This window comes from Piliocolobus tephrosceles, chromosome 1 (genome assembly GCF_002776525.5).
Source record: "Piliocolobus tephrosceles isolate RC106 chromosome 1, ASM277652v3, whole genome shotgun sequence".
NCBI lineage: Eukaryota > Metazoa > Chordata > Mammalia > Primates > Cercopithecidae > Piliocolobus > Piliocolobus tephrosceles.
The window spans coordinates 130,483,322-130,496,409 of NC_045434.1; the positions used below are offsets into that span (position 1 = coordinate 130,483,322).

At 40.3% G+C, this 13,088-nt stretch overlaps 1 pseudogene; it reads left to right on the forward strand.

Moving 5' to 3' along the window:
• Positions 1 to 11,908: 11,908 nt before the first annotated feature.
• Positions 11,909 to 12,033, forward strand: LOC111555198 (annotated as a pseudogene).
• Positions 12,034 to 13,088: the final 1,055 nt, after the last annotated feature.

Below are 13,088 nucleotides of genomic sequence, written 5' to 3' on the forward strand. Positions count from 1 at the left end.
TATTCCAGAATTGAAAAAAATTCAAAATTTGAAACATTTCTGGCCTAAGCATTTCAGATCAGGAATACTCAGCCTGTATTCCAACTTTGATCTTGGACTTTTTTGTCTGCTGGACAATTCTCCTTGACTGATCTTCTGTAAATTCAAACATAACATGTCTGAGACTCAATGTCTTTCTTGTGTTCTGTTTTTACTGGTGGTATCATCATTCTTTTAGTCAGTCAGGTTTGAAAATGTCTAGTATCTTTTTAAAAGTTATGGTGCCCCTTTTTGATCCAGGAGTATGGTGGGTCAGATCTGTGAGCTGTCAGATAGACCGATGGCTAGAATTCTGGCAGTCACTTAACTTGTTGAATCTTAGTTCCCTTATCTATAAAATTCCTACTTCTTGGACTTGTTTTGAGGATTGTGTCAGAATGTCCATGAGAGTGCTTAGCGTGGTCCCTGGTGTGTGGTGAATGCTGAGTGAGCTGTCTGTGACTCCCAGTGTGTCATGAGGGGCTTCTGTGATGCTTTTCAGCTACCTCACTACTTTAGTGAGGCTGCCGCTGATGCTTCAGTACAGTTTCTCATCTCTTGTGTGGATTCTTGCAGCAGGGGCCTCTGCTCTGGCCCATGCAGGACTCCACCAATAGATTTTGATTATTTCCTTCGCTTCAGAAACCGTGATGACTTTCTGCACCCAGCTTGATCAAGCCTGTGCACACCTCAGTTTGATATTTAAACTTTTGGACAATCTGATCTTCACCAACATTTCTAGCTTTAGTTTGGTCTCCTCTGCATGAATTTCTAGTCACTGCCTTCACACTTTCTATCTCCTCAACTTGTCTTGTGTATCCCACAGTTTCTTCTCCTCTCCTTTGTGTCTAGTTTTTCCTAACCATCATTTGTGGCTCCTGATTCTTGCTGTCCATGATGTTTCTCCTGAACCCTTTCTTGTGACATTGTTCTTCCTACTTAATCCATGAATCTTATTCATTCATTCATTCACTCACTCCTTGTAAGGTAGTGATTCTAGATATTTGTTCTAGTTATAGACACTTGGATATACTGGTGATCAATAAAGAGACACTCCAACCATCCCAGAACTTATGTTGTTTATCAGTATTTATTTTACAGGGAATCATGTTTTGTGACATCTTTGTATAATTTGCATTTATTTGTTGAACTTCTATAAAATTTTTTCCCTGTACAAATTGTAAGTTACTTGAAAACTAGGTATTTTACAGCTTTTAATATTTCCTTTAATGTCTTATTTGATATTTTACACAGAGAAGGAACTGAAATATTGGTTAACTTTAGAGGGTCACATTCATGGCTTGAGGTTTGAAACTACACCTTCAAAATCAAAAACATTACTTGCAATATATTTGAAATCAGATTTGTATGTTATGCTTTAGGTATATGTTTCTTTTTAAGAAAGATCTGTAACAGCATAGTTTGATCGTAGTAATTGAGATTTTTCTGATAAAAATTTGACCATGAGTGAACAGTATGCTTCTATTCTTACCAATAGTAGGTAGAACACATTTGATATCACTTGAACTTACCAGGAAGTTTTTATCTTCCTTTCATATTTTTTGTGTGTGTAACACTCCCCTTCCCTTTTAATGTGATGTCTGAATCAACATTTGAAAAAATTCTATATTTAGAGCAACAGGCAGTTAAGTATTAATAGTTTTTGTTACTGTGGAAAATAATAGAAGTAACTGATGATTGTCATTTGCATGGCTTGAAGGCCTTCTCTGACCTTCTATGCGGAGTTAAATGCTCCCCTCATTGCTCTCAATGTGCACATCCCTGTGCTTCCTGTTCTGTGATGCTTTCCAGAGTTATTATTATTTGTATAGTGTCTAATTTTCCTACTAGACCACATGCTTCATGAGGGCAGGAGCTCTTTCTGTTTTCTTCACGACTCAATTGCCAGGACCTAGTAAGTCCACAGCACATATAACGAGTGCTCACTAAAGATGCATTGCAGTAAATTTGACATTCATTCACCAATCAAATACTTACTGCATTCCTGTAGATGTCAGGGACTGAGCTGGGCTCTGGGTTTGCATTGGAGAATGAAACACAGCCCCTGTCCACAGGGTACTCATCAACTAGCAAAATGTGCTAAATTTGTCTTATTTAACTGACATCTATATGCTGTTTAAAGTTTCTAGATTTTTTTTTAAGCCTCAAAATAACTCTGTGAAGAGATATCATTTCCCTCTCTAGATGAGGACATTGAGGAACAGATCAAGCAACTTACTCAAGTTCGCATAGGATTGGAACCTGCCTCTGTCTGATTTCCAAGTCCTTCACCTGAGACCTGTGCTACTTCTGCCAGTAAATCACATGGGGGTGATAGTCATAACTTGCACCTGGCTTATCAGAAATTAAATCAGTTTCTCTTGGCTCATATGTTTTTGGGTTTGCATTAAAAACTGGGGCAAGGAATTCAGGTTTGGAAATGAGCCCACTACTGATTGAGGCTTTTGCATCTCATTAAACCTTTCTAGTCAGTCTTACTCGCTTTTCTTTGAAACTCTTTTCCCATTACCACAATTTTTCATGGTGATATTTTTGTTTGACTTTGGAAACCGACTAGTCTATATTTTGGGCCTATTGGATTAAGTTTAAAAATCTTTTCTTGGTATTTGGGTTCTCCATAGTCTGAACAATTTCTGCTCCTTTTAACCCCTCGCTATTCAAGTGAGTGCCTAGCCGGGCCTACAGATACGTTCCTACCTTTATACCTGTCTTTAGGCTCTCTCTCTCTCTCTCTGTAATGCCTTCCACAAACTTTTGGCCAATTAAAATAAAAAATGCATTCTTCCCTTTAGTTTTCAAAGTAAGTTCCACTGCAGGGTTTGCCCTTCAGTCCTGTGCTAGCCTCCAGGCCTTGCTGCTGCTTTATGTGTGCTGGTTTTGTTCCCTAGTGAGACTTTTAATTTCTGGAGCAAAAGGACCAAATCTTGTTTTTCTTTTCTGTCTCCCACAGTGTCTAGTAGAATGCTGGGCATAGGATCATGCCTACTAAGTAAGCACTAAAATGTTGGTTGAAGTAAATTTAATTACAGAGTTTGTACTTCCTAATTATAACTGCAAACCTCAGTGTTTTCCAGACATTATGGCACACTGAAGAAAGGCAGCTAGAGGAGGCACAGTCTTATGTAAGAACAGAGACACTTCCCGTTTGTGTTGTGCATGACAGGTTATGGATTGCTTTCATGGGCATTAGCTCACTTAACCCTCAGGCTAATTTTATGGGAGAGAAATTGTTTAATCCTCATTGATGAGTGATGGCATTAGGACTCAAATAATTTGCCTATAAATCACATGGCTGGAGCTAGGACTTGGTGCCAGCTCATGTGACTCTAGTTCCCTGCCACAGGAGAGACAGGAGCAACCAGGCTGCGAGCTTCAGAAGGCAGGGCCCAGTAATGTTTATTGCACATCACTGTTGCAAGATAAAATTGAGGTTTGTGTGTCAGTTGCCCTTTGAATTTTCTCATGTGTACATTTCTGTCTGGCTCTGCTGGCACAGTTGAGTTGTCTCCTCTATTCCTGGGATTTCTCTACCCATTAGCCATTTACATTCATCTGTCTGCCTATCATCTCTTTGTATGTTTGTATACAAAAAATAAGACATTTGCAGTTATATAAAAACCAATCATCTGAAGTCTTAAAAATAATTTGTGCACTTTGGGAGGCCAAGGTGGGAGGATCACCTGAGGTCAGGAGTTTGAGACCAGCCTGGCCAATGTGGCGAAACCCCGTCTCTACTAAAAATACAAAAATTAGCTGGGTGTGTTGGCAGGTGCCTGTAATCCCAGCCACTTGGGAGGCTGAGGCGGGAGAATCGCTTGAACCTGGAAGGTAGTGGTTGCAGTGGGCTGAGATCGTGCCACTGCACTCCAGCCTAGGCAAGAGAGTGAGACTCCACCTCAAAATAATAATAATAATAATAATAATAATAATAATAATAATAATAATAATAATAATAATTTGTGATGTTGTAAATTAAAATTTTTGTTAGTGCCTCCTTAATACTCCACTCTGCCAAGGTTGATGATTCCTGTGTATAGGTTGGTGCCTAACTGTATTGACAGCATTCGGCTAGAGAATTCAAATATGATTTTGAGAAAGAGAGATTCTTTTGTGTACTTATATATTTCACAATTGTTTAAAAGCCCTGATCATCTTTGGAATTTGTCCTTGGAAATTTATGAATACTTTTAAGGTCAATGCATTTCCTTCCTTTTGCCTCATGAATTGAGTTCTTGCTATGGGAAAAGAACATATTTTTCCAGTTATCTGATTATAATTTAGAGCGTTTAAAATTTTTATTGCTGTTGCTATGGGTGATTAGCAGTGTACTTTCAATTTTGTACTCTTATTTGTGTATACACCCTGGGCACAATGGCATGCCAGAGGACCATCAAAATGGATAGTTCACCCTTAAATTGACTACATCTTCCATATAGGCATTTTATATCTGTGGCCTTCTGACATTTCTCTGGGGAACATTAGCTTGTGGAACTCATCTTAAACGTTTCCTTTGCTTTTGGTTTGTATAATCTGATGCCAGAACCATTTAAAATATGATTAAAAATTTAAAACATTAAATATAGATATGGATTGCTGTAGACAGTATGGACTCTACAAAGAAAAGACAGTCTTATATTTGTGCTCTTGATGGGATATAATCTATTTATAGTTTTTTAAAAACCTACATGAAAAAGATTACAATAGCTTTGTTTAGAGATAGTATAAACATGAGATTGCCATCTTCATGTTAGCCCTGGAGAGAAATAAACAAGAAATAGGCATGTTGACTTCCTTGATCCTAAGGATCTGACCACTGTACCAAGTGGTTTTGATGCTGTGGAAAAAGTGTCTGAGATTTTTTTTGAGTTCAACCAGAGATGAGTAGTTGAGACTTCTTTTCCATAAAGGAATTCACTAGACAGATGTGGTTCCTAAGGGTCAACCAAGTTTGCAGTTGCCCAGTAGTGCACTTGCTATTCCAGAAGAGGTGCAGATGCAGGTATCTAGTCCCTGACCTGGAGGACCTAGTTAATATTTTGGTAAGAAAAAACTTAAGAAAATTAGATCTAACTTACATGGTGCTTAATGTTTGTGAAGTGAGAGATCAGAGAAGGGAGAGAGTAGTGTAGGAGGAGAAGCCAGAATGATAGGTTGGGAAACTGGATCTCAGGCTTTTCTCTCTACCATTTGTCCCCGCAGGCCAGAGTCCTGAGGTCCTGTCCACTCTCAACACATGCCTTTAATACTCTTACAATTTTATTTTCTAAGACCCTTTCAAAAATCAGAGGATAAGCCTTTAAGTTGCTGGTATAGGGTTGTTAGGGAAAAAAAAATCAGTGATGCAAATATTAAATATTAATCACTATCTGCCCTTGGTGGTATTTTCTTATGCATTTTTAAAACCTGAGGTTATTGAAGGTTTCTTCTTCAAAACTACAAAACAAAAAAGCAGTAGTTTTGTTTAGTACTTTTTAACTGATAGATTCTCTTTTGAAAGCATTAGTCTGCCTTTGAAGTTGTTATTTTTTTTGTGTCAGAAAGAGATTTTTGTCAAATGTCTGCTTTTTAGAAAAGATAGTCATTAGGTATGTTTTCTGTATGTTCTACAAATTTCACAAAGCTTTCATTCTTCATAGGAAACTAATGTAGAAAAAAGAAAAACATGGTATTTACTTTCTTTTAAACTTCCAAGTCATGTAGTCCCTACCTGGCTGCTCTGTGTTATTACTACATCATGGCACTTGACACCTTTATATGCACTATATTTTTGTTTAAATTAGTGCTGTTTGCCGTAAGTCTATTGTGTTTGCTTCTAGATAATGTAATTGATGGACAGAGGAACTAAAGGACCTGTCCAACTGTCTGTGCTAAATTTGTGGGTCAGGGTGTTTAAACACAGGCTGATATGAAGTTTTATTTTACATTCCCCTTGATATTATATCCCAGTTGAGAACCTGTTTCTTTCTCACTTGGCCAATCTGCTAACAGTTAATTCTCCCCTGGCAGATAATAGTGCTACTTTTCTTGCTCTAGCAGCAGTCTCTATGGTGGCCCACTGTCCCATAGAACATTTTCTCTTTAAAATAGAATGAAAATAATGAGCATATCTTTAAATGACTTGATTTGTGTTTTATGTATTTATCTATCTTAATTATTTTATAGATTTAAAAATTATATAAACCATTTTCAGAGTGGGTTAATACCCTGCTGTATATAACACATTCAAAATTTGTCTGTCTCCAGTAGTGTTTATGCGAGACACAGCATTTTTATTCTATTAGGCATCACTACATGGGTGACCTACTGTCATTTTGAATGTTTCTCCTGTGTTGAACTCATTATTTCTTTGTCTGCAAGTTACTTGAATTAAGCTTATGTTTTATACATAGCTCATAAGAAAGAAAAAAATAAAGGAATATAATACACAGATATATACATATTAATGTTAGTAAGGTTACAGGTAACTTTTATTATCTAATTTATGCTTCTTTGTATTTTCCAACTTTTAGATGCTCAGAAATACTCTTTTCGTGAAAGGAAAATAACTGTTTAAAATTTCTAACCTTATGTGCTGTTGATTTTTTGTAGAAGTTGGGAGGCGAAGGGAGTCTGCTTTATTTTTAGGATAATAAGCAATTGAGTAATCTTTTATTTGTCTGGTGGTGTTGAATAGAGAGAGATTCTGCCTAAGTAAATTTTATATGGCTCAAGCCTACCTTGCTTTTTTTTTTTTTTTTTTAATGAGACTGAGTCTTGCACTCTGGCCCAACCTGGAGTGCAATGGCATGATCGCGGCCCACTGCAATTTCCATCTCCTAGGATTAAGTGGTTCTCCTGTCTCAGCCTCCTGAGTAGCTGGAATTATAGGCATGTGCCAACATGCCCGGCTAATTTTAGTATTTTTAGTAGAGATGGGGTTTTGCCACGTTGCCCAGGCTGATCTCGAACTCCTGACCTTGGGTGATCTGCCTGCCTTGGCCTCCCAAAGTTCTGGGATTACAGGCATGAGCTACCATGACTGGCCTCAAGCCTACCCTTTTAAAGCTGAGATTTTAGTTTTCAAACTTGAGATGAAAACCTTATGTTATTAGTATTACATGTTTTTAAAATCCATTGTGATGAAATACAGTATACTGAATTGATTTTGACCTTATCCTGGAATCAGGGTCATTACTGTGACCTTCAATTACTGTACTTTTGGCCTTTCCCTTGCTGTCAGCTGTCACTGCAGCAATGCTAATTGGGGCTTTTAATCATGTAGCTTAGTGAAAACAAATAGCATATAATATTTTATGTAGATTGACTTACTAAATTCTGAAGAATCATCTGAAAGCCTCCTTCTTGGAGTGAAAAGTATGTGGTTTTCTTCTTCAGGAAAAGGAAGAGGAGATTTTATCACTTATGTTCCTGTATTTGTTTTAATAACTGATGACCCATGGCAGATGTTTATTTTTGCTTTTATGTTCTTATCTGTATATGGAAAAGCTTAGATTGGGTATCGGTAAGGCGTTGGAATTAGATAGGACTGGATACAAATTCCACTGATACCTCTTAGTAGCTGTGTGATCTTGGGCATTCAGCTTAACCTCTTCAAGTTCATTTCTTCTTCTGTAAAATGAGGATAATCATGCTTTTATTGTAGAGTTGTGAAGATTAAATGAAGATTTCATGCAATGTGCTAGCATAGTATCTGCACATAGTAATCGCTCAATATTATCAATAATAACTATTTTCATTATTTATTTGGCTATGACTGATGCCTGCCACTTCTTAATTTCATTGTTCAAATAACCTGTATCGGATTTGGAATGTGAAGCTGATCAAGCTTGATAGTTGAAAGAAAAGATTATTATGAAATATTTAATGTATTTTTTACTGATTAGAAAGATTTTCTCGTCTTCCCATAAAGAAGATAACACAATTAAAGGATATCTATACGTGGCAGAGAGTCTGGATACCTGCACTACATTATGATATTTAAGGGAATCATTGCAAACTACCTGGAAGAATCCTGAGAGGTTAAAACTGAGTTTATAATTATATAGATTTGGTAATTTGTTAAATGCAACAAGAAAAATGAGATTACACCATAAGTTTTGAGGAAATTTCCTATGTTTTAAATAAGACTGTCCATGAATTCGATACTTTGCTGTAGGTGACGGGTATGGAATTTGTCATTAATCTGTACCAACTGGATTAAAATGGGTTCAGCAGGTTTTTAAACTTATTGTTGATAATGGAAATATAAAGCTCTGAAAAAATTATGACCATTTTTTTTCCATTGTCTACTCATCTTTCATTTAACTTCTATTGATTTAAAATCCTTTAGTGCAGTTAACTGCTATTATAAAGTCTATTGAAGTAAATACTCATATAATAATTTTTTACTCATATGACAGTTGCTTTTGGAGTAGCTGGAAGAGCTATGAAACATTACTGAGGCAATTTCATTTTTAACCATTTGGAGGATAGTTTTCTGTGTTAAATGTCCAATTAATCAGTACCATAGCTCTTTCTGCTAAGAGTCTTAGAAATGAACAAGATAGTATAACCACTGAATGCAAAATTTTAAAGGTGTTAGTGAAAAGTATCTAAAAGGCAACACATGAATTACTCTGAAAAAGCAGTTGTTTTTAGATAGCAGATAAATATTTTTCTTTCAGTTATTCACAGGAACATCAATCTATCAAAGCTTTTTCCTCGTATCTTTAATGGGATGTAAAGTACATAATTTAATGCAATAATTAATATGAATAGCAGTTGTACTTACGTAGCAAGTATTTGTTATTTTGCTAAGGTATTTAGATAAGTTTCTCCTTATACTGAATACTTCCAGAATGTTTTATATTGTCTCTGTGTGTGTGTGTGTGTGTGTGTGTGTGTATTTGAGTGGGGCGGGGGGTATTGGGTGATGGTTATGTAAATTTTTTTAGAAACTGCTTTTTCTTACTCCTTTTCTATCAGCTATCACATCTTACTCCTGTTGTTACATTTTCTTCAGTAGTCCTTTCCTTTTAACATGGAAAACAGGTAATCAAGGGTTTTAAAATTGTGCAAGAAAAGTAAGCATAATTTAGTGCTTACCAAAGGCCTCAAGAGTGAATTAAAAATCTCAAAACCTCCTCTCATATTACAAATGCAGTACACATTTTAAAAACCCAGAAAATGTTAATAAGAATAAAAAGGTCACTTATCATCTCACATACTAGAGATCATTTCTTTTTTAAACTAAAACAGGAAAAGATACATTGCTACAAGTATTTTAGCAGGAAGAGCACTGATATAGGGAAAGAAGATTGGTAATAACCGATATTACTTTGAGGATATCAAGAAATGGTAGAATAATAGGAAGCCATCACCTGTGCTATCAGCCACCTATAGCCAGCCCTACAGTGGGTGATTATCAGGAGCTTTACCCAGAAGCCATGTACACATCACTCTAACATCTGTCCCCACTTCTATCAGCCACTGCTGGGGGAAGAATATGGTTGCTTCTCTCCAGTGTTCTTACTTTCACATGAGTGCCTTTCGTCCACAGAGCCTAAGCCAAAATCCTGCCTACAAGGAATCTGGGAAGTGTAGTTTCCAGGCTTCCAGGCACTGTGAAAGAACTTGAAAGGATAGGGATGATGTTGACAATTCTGTCATCAACAGATAATATCCCCTACAGCATCCTTCCAAATTCTTTCCTCAACACACATATACTACTTACAACTGAACACTTAATTAGAACCATAGCTAAATATATGCTGTTTGGTAACTTGCTTTTATCACTTGATTTAGTATAATGCATATCTTTCTAAACTCTGTTATTGTCTTTGTTTTCTGCTGCTGCAACAGAATACATAGACTGGGTAATTGTTAAAGAACAGAAATTTATTTCTTACAGTCTAGAGACTGGGAAGCCCAAGATCAAAGGACTGTATCTGGTGAGGACCTTCTTGCTGCATCATCCCATGGTGGAAGGTGGAAGGGCAAGAGAGTAAGAATGAGAGAGAGAGAGAAAGATAGAGCGTGAGCAAGCAAGAGGGGCCAGATTTGCTTTTATGACAACCACTCTCGTGGTAATGAATCCATTCCTTTGATAACAGCATTAATCCATCCATGAAGGCAAAGCAGTCATGACCTAATCACCTCCTAAACTTCCTACCTTTCAGTACTGTTGCATTGGGGATTAAGTTCTGAATACGTGAACTTTGGGGGACATGTTTAAATGATAGCAGTTATATTTTAATTTTTTTGTGTGAAAAAGGAATATATTAATATTTTTTGGTAAGCTGCTTTTATCACTTATGATGTTGTCATATCTTTTTGAATGGCTCTTTAGAATTCTCTTGTTGGATTTATTAAATAAGTGCCAGACAATTTAGATAGTTTCCACCTTCTTGCTATTATATCAGTAACTTGCTGTGCATCCTTGTGACTAAAACTTAGCATATGCCCTTTTATTCTTCAGGGACTATTCCAAGAAATATAATTGCCAACTCCAAAGGCATGGTCCATGGCCTTTTCTGACTTGTATTTTGCTTCTTCCCGAGTTCTTTTTGCTTACTTCCCTTTCTCGGGTAACTGGATACCAGAAAGTTGTTATGGAGATATAAAAATACAGGATGGTTTTAACCCTTAGGCCCTTTTGCATTCAGAGTCCTTAATCTTCAGTCATATAAGATACTTGAACCTCCACCCATGCTTCATCTAAACACTAAATGTGCCTTAAATTAAGAAAGCTTAAGAACTTCTGCTAAAGATTAATTCTAACTTTCCAAGCCAAAGAACAGGAGGCTGGATGAAGTGTCTCTAGAGACTTTACCTCTTTCATTTTACACTTCCTTCTTCCTTTTCTCCCTTTTTCATTCCATTCTATTGTGATCATTAAGGTATTTAGTATTTAGACACGATCTGTTATTTTATACAAGACTTCCCAGTTGTGAAGCTTATGTTAACAGTGACAAAAATTATCTGGGTATGGTGGAGCGTGCCTATAATCCCAGCTACTCCGGAGGCTGAGGCAAGAGAATCACTTGAACCAGAGAGTCGGAGGTTGCAATGAGCCGAGATCGCGCCACTGCACTCCAGCCTAGTAACAGTACGAGACGAGAGAGAGAGAGAGAGAGAGAGAGAGAGAGAGAGAGAGAGAAAGCGAGCCCAGAATCCTAGAGGACCTTGATATAAGTCCTCAGGTCGTATGGGAGACATGGAGGAGAGGAGGGTAAAGTTGGCCTCGCTTTAAAGTTGGTCTCCCTCTGCCTTTGCATGAGAGCATGTGCTGGACACAAGAAAGTTGCCAGTGGTTTAAGCATTTTTAAAATGCAAGAAACGCTCCACAGAAAAGGCGCGAACCAGCCAACTGCAGACTTGGAAGCAAGCACACCACCCGACTGCGACACACCGACAGTCAACACTCTCTCCCGCATCACCACGCAGAGCAAGCGCCCATCCAACGCTAGGCGGAGCCACCACCTTTTGTACAACAATTGTGCAGGCTCCAAAGCCTCGAAAAACCGGAGACACGCATCTAGCCGGCTACGGTTGAAACCCGTGCATTGGATGATTCCGAAGCTAGAAGGGCAGCAGAATGGCCTTCGCCCGGTCCTGCCTCTCGTCCTCTGTAAGCTCAGGGGGGAGCCGGAGCCAGGCAGGTGAAGTGCACAGACTCGGCAGAGGCGGCGGGGAGAATCGCGGGGGGAGAGGGCGCGGTGGCTGTGGTGTGGGAGCCGCTGCTGAGGGAGGCCTGGGTTGTCGGGAGGGTGACTGTCGGTGGAATCTTTGGCGGAGAGTGGTTTGGGAAAATGGCGAGGGGAGAACAGAGGGGAAGGTGGTGACCCTGAGCGTCAGGCCAGGGGAGAGAAGGCTGTGCTGTCCCTCCTCTCCCCTTACCTGGCGGGGGACAGGCCGTGGTCAGGAAGGGGGTTCTCCCTGGACGAGGCTAGTCCACCGCACTTCGGCGGCGCTGACCCCTGCGATTACCCCACACGCGGGGCCCTGATCTGCGGTGGTGTTCGTGCTGCCCGGCGGCTGGGTTCGCGCGCTCACTCTCCTGACATTGCCTTGGCTCACCACCGACGCGGACATCGCCGCCAGAGACCCTTCCCGCCCTCCTAGGGATCTTGAGTGCGCTTCCTTGGTGTTCTCACTGAAGCTCACGAACAGACAGATGTGAGCCCTCCTTTACACGCTGAATTTGGCTATAGCAAAAAAGCCCTGACCAAAAGCTTGGGTCTCCTTCGGACCTGCACACGACTCCCCAACTCCCGCCTGCAACCGCGGCTCTTGGCTGGCGGGCAGGCAGCGTCCACCGAGCGTGGAACCGCGGCAGCCGCAGCCCCTCAGGCTGGCAGACAGACAGTAGCAGGAGAAAGGACACAAGGCCTGCGTGTTGGGAAAGCATGGGAGACGTCGCTTTCCTACCGGGCGAGAAGGTCTCCCTATAGTCTTTGGAGACAAGATGGACCGAGGCACCCCTTCCAGGAACAAGGCGGCTGCTCCTGAAGCCTGGCTCCACACGGAGACTCCTGGGTCCCACGGGCCCTCTTCCTACCCGCTGTAGCCAGAGCTGCTTCACACATCTCAGCTAGCTTCCTCATCCGCCTCTGCCTCCTCTTCCTCCCCAGCCGTCCTTGGGACAGCAAGGCCCCCAGCCCGTGGTAAAGACCTAGCCTCCTCTCCAGCACTTGTAGAGGGAGTTGGATCCCCGTCCCTTAACCCTCGGACAGAGACGCTGAGGCGGAAGGGGACCCCTTCTCTTGCTGCTTCTCTTGGTATAGCCGGTCAGGGCCCAGGACTCCTCACTTCTCTTGGAGGGCCTGGCTCGTGTGGCCCAGGAGCTGGCCACGTGGGCATCTCCCGCACTGCTCCTCAGGGAACGGGAGGCATTACCCTACATGGCCCACACTTACCCATGAGAGACACTCGGGAAATGCTTCTGCGGAAGCCAGAGATCTGCGCGTTTGACCACTTAGGGGTGAAGCTTCCGTCCGCCCATCCTTCCTTCGGAGGGTCTTGGGGAGAGGAGAAATGCTCGAGGACGATGCGCTTTGCAGCGTCTCAAC